The sequence below is a fragment of the Arvicanthis niloticus genome, chromosome 8 (genome assembly GCF_011762505.2).
Source record: "Arvicanthis niloticus isolate mArvNil1 chromosome 8, mArvNil1.pat.X, whole genome shotgun sequence".
Lineage (NCBI taxonomy): Eukaryota > Metazoa > Chordata > Mammalia > Rodentia > Muridae > Arvicanthis > Arvicanthis niloticus.
The window spans coordinates 70,332,445-70,348,163 of NC_047665.1; the positions used below are offsets into that span (position 1 = coordinate 70,332,445).

Here is a 15,719-nt window from a genome sequence, read left to right on the forward strand (position 1 = left end):
AGCAACTCATTTAGTACCTGAGAGCTGGTGGTTGGGAAACTGACCCTTGGCAAGCTTTTCCCCGTAGAATGAGGCTACATTACAGAAAGGTCTTAACAGGAAGAGGGATGTGAATTAGGAATGATAAAGATAACTACTTACTATAGAATTTGACTTTAGAATTGGGGGAGTGACCTTTCTTGGTGCATACTTGGCTTAAGATATAACTTTGTGCCCTTTTTTTGTAGAATTAAAAATATCAATGAACACTTGTTATTCAAGTATATTACTTTTCTCAAAGATCTCATAGAGTTCTTGAAAGAAGCAACTTAAAGAGGGAAGGGTTTATTTTTGCCTGGGAGCTTTAGAGAGAAAATGCATGGGGGTGAGAAAGATGCAATGGGGTGGGGGGAGGCTTACAGCTGAGGAGGGAACCAGGGCTATGGATGGGGGTTGGAGGGGGGGGGAGAGGGAGGCTTACAGCTGGGGTGAGAACCAAGGCCAGTCTGTAACTTGTAAGTCCAACAGTCAGCTAGCCACTTCCTTCCTTTAGACTTCACTCCAAAAGAATGCCTCCAGCTGGGGACCAAGAATTCCCAGGGGCCTGTGGGGGGCATTGCACATCCACTGTGTAACAGTATGTATGGTTGGATGTGGCTTTTGTGCTGAGAACTGAAGACTCAGCTTGGGGCTGCCTCGTTCTTTCTACTAGGCATCAACCAGGATCTCCTGAACTTTGGTTTCTTCATCACTTAGATTGGTCTAAAACGATTCTCAACTAGTGTGTCATGACCTCTTTGGTAAACGTTCAATTCCAAAAATATTTACATTACAATTCATAACAGTAGCAAAATTACGCAAGGGACACTGCCACCTCCTCCCACGCAGCAGCCCTGTCCTGGTTATGGAGACGCCTAATCCCCTGCTGGTTGGTCGGTAGTTTGTGTGACAGTACCACACCCTACTAAACCAGGCCCTGGACATGCTGCACAGATTTTATGAAAAGAACTCTTCCTATGTCCATGGTGGCTTGGATTCCAATGGGAAGCCAGCAGATGCAGTCTACAGGCAGAAGGAAATCCACAGGAAAGTGATGTCACAAAAGTTCACCAACTGCCACACCAAGATCTGCCATGTGGGTGCTCATGCAACTCTGAATGAAAGGGTGGTGGTCCAAGTGATGGGGCTACTGTCCAACAACATCCAGGCCCTGCCGAGGTTCATGCAGACCTTTGTCCTTGCTCCTGAGGGCTCTGTTGCCAACAAATTCTATGTTCACAATGACATCTTCAGATACCAAGTTGAGGTCTTCAGTGGCTTTGTCACAGAGCCTCAAGAGGAATCTGAGGAAGAAGTAGAGGAACCTGAAGAAAGACAGCAGACACTAGAGGTGGTGCCTCATGATTCTAGAACTTTCTGTGATCAAACTGTCAGCAATGACATGGAGGAGCACTTAGAGGAGCCTGTTGTAGAACTGGAACCAGAGCTGGAACCTGTGCCCGGCAACTCAAGAGGACAAGCCTGAACCGGAATTGGAAAAAGCTGCTCCCAAGGATGTGCAGAAGAATGCTGCTCCAGCCCCAGCAAATGTGGCCCCAGCACAGGAGGACTTGAGGACATTTTTTTTGAGCATCTGTGACTAGTAAGAGCCTTCCTCCTGGTGGGGATGTTTCAGTAATGGGGACACCACCTTGTGTGGTCAAAGTGCCAGCATCACAGCCCCGTCCAAAGGCTAAGCCTGACTCTCAGATCCTACCACAAAGGCCTCAGAGGGATCAGAGATTTCGAGAGCAACGGATCAATATCCTTCCTCAGAGCGGATCCCGACTAATCTGTGAGGCTAGTGAACCAGGAACTACAGACCCTCAAAGGATGGTGATGCACCCTGACAGTCACCAGCTCTTCATTGGGAACCTGCCCACATGAGGTTGACAAGCTGGAACTGAAAGATTTTTTCCCAGATTATGGGAATGTGGAAGAGCCACGCATCAACAGTGGAGGGAAGTTACCCAATTTTGGTTTTGGTGTTTGATGATTCTGTATCTGTTCAGAAGGTCCTTAATAATAGGCCCATCATGTTCTGAGGTGTGGTCCACCTGAACGTGGAAGAGAAGACTGACAGGAAAATGACCGCAGGGATAACCGCCTTCGGTGACCTGGAGGCCCTGTGGTGGACTGAGTGGTGGGATGAGAGGCCCTCCCTGTTGAGGTGCAGAAACCAGGCTATGGTGGGGGCAGGGGGATGACAACTTCAAGGCAGTGAATTGCTTGGCTCAGCTCTCCACACAGCACATAGCCCCGGCGCCTGCAGAATGGTGAATTCCTTCAATCAGCCTTTGGTGTCTTGGAGTAGTCTATTATAAACTGCTTGAGTTTGTACAATTTTAATTTCAATTGTGTTCATGGTGTGTGCTCCCCAAGCCCCTTTCCTCCCTTGACCCTTTAGTCCTTCATTCCCAGTTTTCCGGAATGATACTTTAGGAGGAATAGATTTGTAAAGAAGAGGAAAGACTGACCTTCCTGCTCACACAACACACACAGACTGGAGTTTCACCACCATTCCCCAGAGGAAGGCGTCTCAGTTTCACTGACAATGGATGTTTCATTTGTTGAGAGACACGGATTTGATGAACATTTTGGAAGCAGGAAAAATCAAGTCTTGGCTCCTTTCTGGTGTGGAAAAAAAATGTCTTTTGGCAACTGCCACTGGGTCCCTGCTAGTGTGGCTAAAAGGTGTTTCCAGGAAAAAACAAAGACAGTAGCAAGTTACAGTTTTGGTATAGCGACAAAAAGTATTTGATGGTTGGGAGTCACCACAACTCGAGGAGCTGTACCAAAGCATTAGGAAGGCCAAGGACCGCTGGTCTAAAGGGTTGCTCAATTCTGCCATTCTTTTTCTGCTTTCTGTCACTCTCTCATGCTTTCGCCCACAGGGATCCATCAAGGGGAAATCGTAATCCTGATGCAGGTGGCCCTTAGCACCTGGGTACACATGCAGCCCATGCAAGATCAGTGTTTTTCTTTTGGAATAAACGGCACATTTGGAGTCAGGGGTGCTAACATCTAAATTTAAAAGATCATATATGTAATTTATTCCACAAAGTCTCAGAGGAGCAGAAAATGTAGCTGTTTCTCAAAGTGATAAAGTAAATGTGCCAAGAGACTGAGATGAGGGAGGTGGAGAAAGCCCTGAGAGAGTTTCCCTTCTTGGCAATAGCCCACCTGTATACAGTATATATTTATGCAGTGTACATGCTTGTCCATGTTGGTTGGTCCTGTTCGAGGCTTGGACTTTGGTCCTTGCTTGTTGGTGATCCCAGCTATACATAGCCTCATCTGATGCCATTGAAGTTATAGGTTCCTCTGTGGCTAGACTGCAGCATGTCACCCATCCATTCATCCATCCCTTGGGAGAGAGCTGTGGAGGATCTGCACTGGCTTCTTCTGCCACAGTTGGGCTCCAGTTAGACCTGAGATTCAAGAGTGACTAGTGAATCCAAACTCTGCACTGAATTGGTAACTAGTGAGTTCTGGAAAGATGATTTTCCCTAGCTCTCTGTAGCTGGTCTTTTGATACTTTGTGGGTTCTTTTTTCTTTTTCCTCCCCTCAAGCCCCTAACTCTAAATAGGAGAGAGAAAAAAAGATAGAAGGGAAAGGAGGTGACTTTATTTTTAGATTAATTCCTGCTGGTTAGGGGGTTGAGTTCCTCAGGCCACGTTTGATCTTCACTGTTAGGATATCTAATTTCTTCTTGTCTCTTCTTTGTCCACAACTACTTAACAACTGTGACCAGCAGCAACCAACAGCAACCAACAACCAATCAACCAAGAACCCACCCGCCTCTCGGGCCCCTAGTGTTTATATACCTTCTGAAAAGTCCCCAGAATTCCAAATGTCACACAATTGTAGAAAATACCTGTGTCTTGCAAAATCATGCCTCCTGCACAAGGCAAATCATAGTCAGCTGCTGTGGACAATCTGAAGTAGCCCTGTATTCCACACCTGGGATTAAAATGGAAACATATTCTTATATTTCTGTGTTTTTTAAAGAGACCAAAATTCCAAAATTGTCACCACAGCTCTCTGGATTCATCTACCCAGAATCTAGAAGCAAGCTAAAATGTATTGCTACATGAAAATGGGTTTTTGTCAAGTGAAATACATTTACACACTCTTCTAATGGAAACACAACTTGCAAAAGTGCATAGCTTCTCCTTTCAGGCTGAGGTTGTTTTCTTTTGGTTTGAAATACAGTTCTCTCTCTCGATGTTGGCAGGTTTCACAGCCATCTATTCAACTAACTGCGAATCAAAAATACTAAAACCAACCAACTAAAAAAAACTGTGGAGGATGGAAAGAAAGCGCGGTGGTTAAGAGTACGTATTGCACTCTCGGAGGACTCAGATAGGAATTCTTAACAATCACCTATTGACTCACAAACATCCCTAAATCCCAGTTCCAGGGGATCTGATTCCCTCTCCTGCACTCTGTTGACCCCACACATACACTTGGTGTACATATATACATGCAAATTATTCATACACATAAAATAAATAGTAAAGGTGAAATTGCATAATCAGACTATGAATATCCATTTTGCCATAATTCTCTAAACGAGTCAGGGTAGCAACTGGTTACATAAAATTTATAGTACATTGGATGTTATAAGTAATCTAGAAATACATATACATATATATATATATATATATATATATATATATATATATATCACCCAAGGACCTAACCATTAACTTTTTATTCATCTTTTGTTTGTACAGGTTCATGTGGGGGCAAGCTTTGTGTGTGTGTGTGTGTGTGTGTGTGTGTGTGTGTGTGTGTGAAGGTCAATGTCACACCTTGCTTTGACAAGTGCTGGGATTTGAAATCAGTTTTTCCTGCTGGAACAGCAAGCATTTTTCCCACTGAGCCATCTTCCCCGACCCATTTGTGAATTTTTGTTAGTCCCTGAAGTCCTGATACCAATCGCCCATGGAAATTAAGGGATGACTGTACCTCTTATTAAAAAGTTCTTTATTGCAATTTGTGCTAAAGATGCTTTAAAGTGTAAGCTTTGTTTGAAAAATGAATTGATGCTAATTAAAAATGAATAATTAATGTTAAAATAGTGGTTGGATTAAAAACAACTGGAGCCAGAACATAATTGGGTACCCAGTGTTTACTCCTGGTTTAATTCACTAAATTAGATGAAAGGGAGAAGGCAACTGTTAATCTTTTCTGGGTACCTAGTTCAATCTTCTGTATTTCTTGCCATATTAACATTTACATAAATAACATTAGATATCACATAGAATGGATGCTGGACAGGCCATTGCAGCAGAAAACTCCACTGACCATTTACTTGAGCAGTCTCTTCCCCTTTCAGGAACTGTTTGGGGTGGGGGTGTGTTCTGGCTTGTGCCTGTGGGGCCTGGATCCACCTGCAACAGCCCAAAGATAGCAAACAAAGTTACTAATTTGTATTCAAGTTTCTTAGGAACTGTGGGCTGTATTGCCTCTTTGCAAGTCCTTTCTCTCCTTTTAAAAGGATGTTGCTAGATTGTAGGTATTTTGTTTGTTTTCAGTTTAGGAGAGTGTTGAAAAAGACATTTTTATGTGTGTGTGTACATGTGTTTGTGTGTGTGTGTGTGTGAGAGAGAGAGAGAGAGACAGAGACAGAGACAGAGACAGAGACAGAGACAGAGACAGAGAGAGAGAGAAGGGAGGTCAGGTGTCAGGTGCTTTAGAGGCCATAAGAGAGTGTTGGCTTAGCTGGAGTAGCAGATAGTTGTGAGCTACCTGATTTGGGGGCTGGTAGTTGAACTCAGATCCTCTACAAAACAAGATGCCCTCTTAACCACTGAGCCGTCCCCCCAGCCCCAAGTCAGAAGATTTTCAAGTAGAAAACCGGCTGTTTCTCAGTGTACCAATTCAATGAGCTGGAGTTCATTTTGATCACTGAATTTCCTTTTTGATATCCTATTTTTACCATTGACTCTTCTGTATTTCCTGGACTGATTAAAGCTTGTGACGCCCGTGTGATTCTCAGCGGATATATCAAAACCCATTAATGTCAATCTGCCCTCTTGGTCTGCATTTGTTTGCTGATTCTGCACACTTGAGTCATTCGGGTTTATTTCAAGAGATTGTATTTTGAAGATAAGGCATTAAATGACATTTTTCTAATTACATTAGAATTTAGAATAGTTAAATCATTTTAAGCCCCTGGGTTTCCTTTCAGTCTAAATTAAAAATGTCTAGAAAAATGACTTTTTTTCTTTGCTATTGAGAGTGAATTGAAAATGAACTTTCAGGATAAAATGGGTTAGTTTCAAAAATGCAATGTGGTCCATCCCTTGTCCTGGGTCATAAAACATGCCCAGACTGAATCCTGAAGCATGACTTTCCTGGACTCAAGGGCCTAGCTGCTATAAATAAATATTGGTTAAGAAGGGGGTAGTTAAGGGACTCATAATCCTGAAAAAGTCTTTTTCAAAGTAATTATATATTTTTACCTGGATTCATTTACTTCTCTAACTATATGTTTAACTGACAATCTGGGCTGCTTTTCATTGGATCTGCTCAGGTAGAATTGTGGGTTTTATCTGTGGTCTGCGTTGCTTCATGATCATATAGCCAAGTGTGACAGCATAAGGATTCTTGGGACAAAGCCAGCATACTAATGAACCTGTCAATCACAGACCCAAAGCCCAGTAAGGGCTTACTGTTTGTCAACTATTCCTAGATCATGGCAGTATTGACACTTCCCTTCCTAGTGTTCTGAGTAGTTGCTGTCAGTTGGCTGGGTGTTGTTAGTAAATCTAAGCTATAGTAAACTTAGTAAAATAATATTAATAATTGGTGAAAATTCTTTGAAAAATTTTTTATGTATAAGATTTAAGGAATCCTTGATTGACAGACAGAGCAGTCAGCCAGGCAAATCATTATCATTAAAACACCCTTAGAACAGTACTGTTTGGCTGATACAGATAATTCTATTTGACTTTTGCCCTATTAACTATCAGGCGACCAAAAATGAAAGTGTATGGCTTTCACAAATTCCCTTTGAGGTGTATTGGGTTGAAGTTTAGTGTTCATTATTGACAAAGCAGAGCTAATGACTGATAATTGATGTGTTTACCAATGATACTTATCAATTAGTTGTCATCCAGATGACTACCTGGAATTCATGCTATGTTCTAGCACAATAGTTTTGCGAAGTTTCCATAAGTTATAAAATTAAAGAAAAAAAGTTTATTTCATTTTATTTGAAATGAGGTATCTATGGTTGTGCCTGAATGGAAGGGGTTCTGCATATAAATGCAATGCTCATAGTGACCAGCAGGGGGCCTCAGACTCACCTGGATCTGCAGTTACACACAGTCTGAAGTTGCCCTATATAAGTGCTGGGAACTGACCTCACATCCTCTGCAAAAATAGTCTGTGTTCCTAACCACTGAACCATCTCTTCAGTCTCAGAAACATGTTACTGGTTCATTCCAAAAATATTTATGCAATGAGGAATTAGATGGGGTCAGAGATGTTGGCGGGGACCCAAGCAGATTTCATATGACATCTGGAACTATTATAAGTAAAATTAGAAGGCAGTTTAAATATTCTAAAGCAGAGAGTAAAGAAGTAGAGGGTTTGTCTTACTGTTAAAACTATCTGTGGGCTAGACATGTGGTCCAGCAGCCGAGCACTTGTCTAGCATGTTCTGTACCCTGGGTTCCATGTTAAACAGGAAAAAAAAAAAAAAAAAAAAAAAAAAGAATGCTGTATCACATAGAGAAGAAGCTGCAGAAATATGAGTGTTAAGAGAAAGGCTGTGAGATAGGATAGAGGCTGAGGCAATGGGTCAAGAGAGTAGAGTGGGTTGACTATGTTTACGAGCCTGTAGTTCTTCTAGCAAGCACATGTTAGTCTCACATGAAAGGCAATGCTGAAACAATTATCAAATTAGAGGACATCTACTTATGTACTCTCTCTCTCTCTCTCTCTCTCTATATATATATATATATATATGTATATGTGCATGTGCATATGTATACATACACATACATATTCATACACACACATACACACACACACACACACACACACACACACACAATCTCCCATAGTCCTGAGAAAGATCTATAGCTTAATGCCACTTCATCATGCTACAGTTAAGTAAGCAAATGGACGATCACTACTGGATATACAAGACACAGGGCAGAACATACGGACCCACCAACTATTAAGCAACGGTGTTCTGACTTAATTTCTAAAACTGCCAAGTGAGCAACTTTCAGTAGGTAACAGAGGGAAGTCTTCCCTGTCCTGAGTCATTAGGGCTCTGCATCAGTCAGAAGGCCATTCTGTCATCCTTGAGTGGGCATGATCTGCCAAGTGGAGATACACCATGCCAGAGGTCACCCAGGGTGTGAGTGAGCCAAGCCTGTGGCTGCCCAGGCAATAGTTCTGTACTCAAGTGATAACACAGAATGTTTGTGCTTGGTGGAAGTACTAGGGCAGTCCATTTAGTTGGTGTGCCTTTTATTTGTTGCATTTATGGGTGGTTTGGTGAGGTTGGCTTGGCAGGTAGGGAAACCAACAACTGTTGTAGTAACATTTTCACCCAGTGCTCTCTGTGCCTCTAGGATAAAGAAGCACTGCATGTCTGTTTTCCATGTCCCTGTGGAAATCACACATACATACTTGAATCAATGAATGAAGAAAATGCTGGAATATTAAGTATTACAAGGAAGAATGTAGACTTTGAAGTTATACCTACCAACAAACAAGTTACTTTTAAAAAACACTTATTTACTGTATATGTGTGTGTTGATGTGTGTGTGTGCATGTGTATGTATGTATGTATGTATGTATGTATGTAGTTGATTCTTTCCTACCACCATGTGCATTCCAGGGGTTGAACTCAGGTTGTTAAGCTTGGTAGAAAGCACCTTTACTGCAGCCTTGATGGGGGCTGTGTGGAGGACCATTGGAGAAAGCTAGTTCTCCGGCCTAGATGGAGACCTATTAGTTACTCAAAACATGGAGTTCATCCTAAAGGGCCAATCACCTGGCCAAGAGAGTTCACCTTAGCTCATGCTAAAGTGATAGGAGGAATAATTATCTCTTTAATTGGACCATGTACTTTTTCTTCCCTGGTATTTCTGTACTTAAGAGCAGTCACAGAGCTGAAGCCCTGGAGCCTGTGGTTCTGAATCATACAAAACATTGTAATCTTTCTCCCTTTGTTTTTCTAAGCATGCTTTTCCTAACATTTTGGGCTTTCTTCTTCTCCACCTCCCCTTCCCACCAGATAGATGCCCTGAATGTCTGACGTCTATGCTTAGACCAAGCCTTTTTTTCTAGTCTCCATCTTTCTCCAGGAAGCTGGTAAGAGTTACAGCTTCCCACCCGGGAGTTTTTCATTTAAAGTCTAACAAAATGTCTTTAAGCTTCCCTTTGTGTCCACTCTTAAATTATTTTTTACAAATGAGACTAGTAACCTCCAAAGGGGACCCCAAAAGCCCCAGTAACGTGGTAACTGTGGTGGACTTCCCTAAATTTCCACATCACTTTTACTTGCTGAGCCATCTCACAGACGTAAGATTAGAAAAAAAAAAATTGAACTTTAAAAATATCACTCTTTTAGTTTTATCTGCTGGGAAAAAAGAAAAGTATTGGTAACCCGAGTTTGTTAGGATCATATAGAAGAACGACTGACAGTATGTACTTAATGAGTGTTGTAAGTTTCTAGAGAGGGATTCTGAATTACAGAGCAAGGCAAAGCTTCCCTATGTTGAAGGAGGCAGGATACTGCTGATGAGAAGACAGAGGACTCAAACATCCTTTGTCTGATTGTCCCTGGGGTAGAGATGAATGGGTCACAGCTTGGATGTGTCTACTTTTGTGTTATTGGATAAACACAGATGTGGAAAGTATTAGGATGTACAAACTGTAAAGTCCGGACAAGTGTAAGAGGACTCATTGTAAGGGATGGATGAGTGTGGGTTTTTAGTAAACTGGAAACTATGAGTCTCCAAAGACCGCTGAGCATGAGGATAAGAATGTGGGAGGAGGGCGTGACAGGAAACTGGAAATATCCATTACCTTTTTCTTAGCAGCTGAAATTCTCCGGCCTCGCCAGCACCCTGGCTTGCAGAGCCAGCACAAACAGATGATCGTTCTGTTTTCCTTTTCCTGGTTCAGTTTCTGCAGGACTCCGATTCTCAGTGTAATTCAAAAGATCTTTGCTCTCAATAACAGGTTCTGCAGCCAACTTCTGTCTCAAATCTCCAAAATCAAGGTAGCATCTTACACGGCCAAGTGCACGGACAAAGAGCAGAAGGAGCCATTGATTGATTCCTTACAAGTGCCTAGAGGTTCCGGGTCCTCTGTTTTATGCATTGAAGTCTGTGGGGCTCTTTGTAAAAGTCAATTGCAAACTGGTGCTTAATTTCAAGGTGAGAGGGAGTTTAAAATCTAAATCAAGAGACTAGAGATATGGAAATGAGGTTACCCTAGGACTCAAACAGCAAAATCCATCCTTAATTGGCTAAAGAGGGGTGGCTCCCCTGTGAACTGAAGATGAAGGTTGTTAGGAGAAACTGACGACATCCACATGAAAGTGCTTTAACACTACACAGGACAGGTGTGTGCTCAATAAACATTGACTTCAAGCCATGTTTCCTAATTTGCCTAGTGGTAAAAGTCACCTGGGAGGACTTGTTAAATTTAGATTCCCAGGCCCCTCTGAGAAGGGTGGGTTTTGAAGGGCTTAAACAGAGTTTAAGGCTTGCCCCAGAATTCTTTAGGTTTCTGAGTTTAGAAAACAGCACCTGAGATGCTACTCTGGACTCTGGGGCACTTCAGAGTCATGTGGGTGCTCCACTCTTAGGTTTGGAGTCACGTGGGTGCTCCACTCTTAGGATCATGGATGCTGATGCTACTCTGGACTCTGGGGCACTTCGGAGTCACGTGGGTGTGCCACTCTTAGGTTTGGAGTCAGGTGGATGCTGATGCTACTCTGGACTCTGGGGCACTTCGGAGTCACGTGGGTGCTCCACTCTTAGCTCTTGGGAGAGATAGTGAAGATTCTGCTTGAGCCTTAACTCGGGTGATGTGAGTTGCAGGTCTTAGTCTGTTTTTCAAAACAAGGCCCCTCACCAAGATTTGCTGATGTCTTGTAACCTATATCCCAACTTTTGTTCTTTGTTTGACTGTCAGAAAGGGAGGAAAAGGAAGCCGTTGAGCCTAGTGAAATTCAATTTCCTGGTCTTGTCCTGTTAAGACGTTTTCCTCAGTAGATATCAGGCAGGACCTGTGAACTGTTTAAGTTCCCCAGAAACCGTGCTGTTATCCAGGCTTGGGCAGCATCAGACCTCATGTGGACGCCCTCATTTACTCCTAATCGCTGCTCCGCACAGTATCGTCTTGTCTTCACTCTACAGGGGAAGCAGAATCCTTAAACAGTCTATCAAGGATGGATTTTTATTATTTGAATCTTGGTTGGTATTAGCCACATTGGGAAAGAATGTGTTACTCCAGAAAAAAGATTGGTCTCTGAAGAAGCACAGGAGGGAAAAAGAGAGACCCAACGCTAGAGAAAGGCCCAGGGTTCCTGCCTACTCTCCATCCCAGCTTGAGGCCCTGGATCTCAGCTCCCAGAACAAACCAGCCCAGAAAAGGAACCTGTCCACACCATGAATCACAGCCCCGCTTCATTCATTCATTCGTTCATTCATGGGTTTCCTCTCTCTACAGGGTCCTCTGCCTCAGCTGCAGTTCTTTTTTTTTTTTTTAATTTATTTATTTATACATATGTAAGTACGCTGTTGCTGTCTTAAGACACACCAGAAGAGGGCATCGGATCCCATTACAGATGGTTGTGAGCCACCATGTGCTTGCTGGGAATTGAACTCAGGACCTCTGGAAGAGCAGTCAGTGCTCTTAACCGCTGAGCCATGTCTCCGGCCCTCAGCTGCAGTTCTTAACTTTCAGTATCATCTTTGTCACCTTGTTTTTTTATTTTTACCTCTCCCTCTGTTCCAAACTCCTGTGCCTCTGGCCTTTCTTGGGTCTCCCACACTCCTGTGACCAATGCATCTCTTTCAGCTTCAAACTATCCTAATCTGTCTTCTTTTCTTGACTCACCAGAGGCAATTTCAAGGGACTATTTCTTCCATCCCCCCCCATCCCTGCCGCCCCCCAAAACCCACAGGATACAAGGTAACATTAGGCTGGCTGCTGCTCAGAGGGATCAGAAAGTAACAGTACTTGCTTGAGGATCTGAGTTTGATTCCCTAGGACCCACATGGCAGAAGGAGAAAAACAAATTCCAGGTTGTCCACTGACCTCTACATGTATCATGTATGTGCACCACAGAAGATGTGCATTCACACAGATATACACACACTCAAAATACACGAATAAAAATTCAGTGTTTTTTTTTTCTTTTTCCCAGAACACTACGGGGCTGGAGAGATAGCTCAGTGATTCAACGAACTTACTGCTCTTTCAAAGGACCTGGGTTTAGTTTCCAGCACGAACATGGTGACTCACAGCATACATAACTCCAGTTCTCAATGTCCTCTTCTTACCTCTATGGGCATCAGACATACACATGGTATACAGACCTATATGAAAGCAAACACTCCTACAGAAAATATAAATCTATTAAAAATGAGAACAAGAAACAGGAGACTGTCCTTTGTGGCTGTTCTCAAGTCTTTTCAAGATCTCAAGCCCACCATAGGTGTGGGGAAATTACATTCCTCCTAGTCTCTGCTTGCTAACTCTTCCCTAAAGGTTGTGTATGTATTGCAGACTTGATCCATAAGTGATGGTAACGTTGGGATGGAGTGGGACTTGAGGCGAGACCTGGTGGAGGGAAGGTCACTGGGGATATGCCCTTAGAGGGGCTCTTTAATCCCAGCCCCGCTCATCTTGCTATGATTAGAGTCTCATTGCTTTGGTACCACCCCCTGCCATGATGTTTGGTCTTAGACCTGGAGCAGCTGGGCTAAGTGACCATGGACAAAAACCTCTGAAACAACAATGGAAAATAAGTCTTTCCTCTTTCACTTCTGACTGTTGGATTTGGGTTTTGCTTTGAACTTGTAATTGGGCCTTGGTTTATTTTGGCTTTTACAGAAGCCCACAGTTAAGAGATTTTGGATATTTTAAAGAAACGTTAAACTTTTATTTTTTAAAGTGTTGACATTTTAGAGACTGTGTGACTTTTAAAAGTTGGACTGTGTTTCATGTTGTGATGTTAATATTACCATAAGTTCTTGGGTGCAAACAAGAGAGGAAAGGTTGTGTTTTAATGGTAATGTGTTAGTGTCTAAGTGGCAAGGGATCAGTTGTGCTGGGTTGTCTTCATCAGTTTGACACAAACTGGAATCACCTGGCAAGAGAGAACCTCAACTGAGGAATTGCCTCCGTCAGATTGGCCTGTGGGCATTTCTGTGATGAGGCATTTCCTTGATTAATGATTGATATGGGGAGGTCGGCTTAGTTTAGAGGTCCCCAGTCTTGGGTAGGTGGTATAGCCTTTAGGAGGCGGGACTAATGGAAGGAAATCAGGTCACTGGAGATCTACCCCTGAAGGGAATATCCAGAGCTGGCACCTTGCTGCAACTCTCCTGTGCTTTGTGGGTACCCCGAGGAAACAGTTCTCCACTGCCACATGTTACTGTCTTGAAGCCCTATGCCAGAACAGGCCAAAACCAACAGGGCTAAGCCACCATGAAACAAAACCTTTGAAACTGTGACTCAAAATAAACTTTTTCTCCTGAGAAGTTGATTATCTCAGGAATTTGTTAGAGTATTGGAAACATGATGGGCACAATAGCTAACCTTTTTGCATTTCCAAAATATTTTAGGGAAAAAAAAGTCAAGTAAGCTCTCTGAATATGGGCTGGAGAGATGGCTCCACTGTTAAAGGCTAGGCTCCCAACCAAAAATATAAGGTCTCTGGCTAGATTTTGAGTTATCTCTTATAAGTTGTACTTTTTTTGACCAGAGAAATGTGTTTCTTGACTGGTATTGTCCAATTTGTTCATGTCTGTTCCATGGTAATTTTTGAGGAGTTTGCTTTTCAAATACAGTAAATTCTTTGATGAATTAGTTTTGCATATGCATGTATGTGTGGTGTGCATGAATGTTTGTGTGTGGGTGAACATGTGCACATGTATGGGGAGGCCCAAGATTGACACTGGATACCTCCTAGATCACATTAATGAGCATTTTACATTTGTGATAAAAAGATTTCTAATAATTTTAAAATACAGAAGAATTCTTTTCATTGAATTATACTGTTTAGGAAGCAGTAGGAGACTCAGTTGCCTAGCTGAATTTAAATGGTAGCCTGTTTGTGTGTGTGTGTTTGTGTGTTTGGGGGGGTTGTTCTAACAGCAACACTTACACAAAGGACCAGGTGATGAAAGTTACTTGGATTAAGTTATTTGGGAATTGCTGGATTTTCTAGGTGGGGCAGGTGACAGGGGTTTTGTTTTGGACCCCTTAATTTCTCACTCTCTAGGTAGCACAGCTTCCTCACTGCTTAAATGGCTCCTCTCCCCCCTCCCTGGTTCCTGTTCCTCTTTCCTCCCTCACCCTTCTGCTTTTCTACCCTTTTCATTTACATGATGCCAAAGGCTTACAGTTAAATCCCCAGCATTAGGTCCTCAGGACACATGTGTGGGTGGTGCCTCGCTGTGGTCTCCAGCAAGCCCTGTTGGTTTCTCTTAATCTCCTTCCCACTTATACTAAAGCCAGTGGGAGCATGCCAAGCAGGAAGATAAAGGCATGTTCCACTGTTGAGAGCTGGTTGTGTTCATGTTTGCCAAGTAAGCTGACACAGAGGTCATTGCTCTATGACCTTAGCAGAGTCGGAACAAAAACAGAATTGATTCTCCGTGGTTAGCAGTGCGCTCAGCTTCGGCACGTTAATGCACCGATGAACGGACTTTGCTACTGGCCCTTGTTTTCCACACCAAGCCGGGCAGAACATTATCTAGGTATCTCCTATTGATTTTTATTTTAAAACGAGAGCTCTCTCTCTCTCTCTCTCTCTCTCTCTATATATATATATATATATATATATATATATATATGTCACCATGAGTGAGAGAGAGATGCCACCTCCTCACCCCTTGCCACCCACAGCAAGCAGGAATGCTGGTCCTGAGGTCATCAAAGCAGGAGAGCTGACCCTGTCCCTCACCTACCGCAGTCCTTGGGAGAGTGGGCAGAATAGTAGAGCCCACTCGGCTGTGGGAGGTGCAGGTGAGCCAGCCTGAGAGTGTGAGCACAGGAGAGCCAGCTCTGCCTCTCGTCTGTCTGCAGTGGTGTTGGTGAGAAAGAGATACTCTCCCCCCCAACCCCCTTTGCCCTTACCACTAGCAGTAGGTGGGAGAGCAGGCCTAGACAAAATTACTACTGCAGTACTCAAGAGAGCAGACCCTGAACCTCATCTGCACATCACAGTAGAGCTGCCCCTGATGGCAGGGATGTGGGTGAACTGACCCCAAGGCTGAGTGTGGGAGAGCTGGTGTTGCAACTTGTCTGCCAGGCAGCAGGCAGCATGGTCAAGGGAGAGATACCCTTCCCAACTCTTGCCCCTTGCCCACCCAGGTAGGAAAGCTGGCCCTGCCCCTCACCTGCTATAGCACTCAGGAGACCTGGCCCTGCCCCTCATCTGGGCAGCACAGTAGAGCTGCCCCTGGACATGGGGTTGCAGATG

The 15,719-nt window shown here is 43.3% G+C and overlaps 1 long non-coding RNA gene and 1 pseudogene across 1 annotated transcript in view; both read left to right on the forward strand.

The window, feature by feature from the left end:
* The window catches only part of LOC143443215 (uncharacterized), a 133,378-nt gene that overhangs the window by 14,168 nt on the left and 103,491 nt on the right, over nucleotides 1-15,719 (forward strand). The window lies entirely within an intron of this gene.
* Nucleotides 680-2,242, forward strand: LOC117713414 (ras GTPase-activating protein-binding protein 1 pseudogene; annotated as a pseudogene).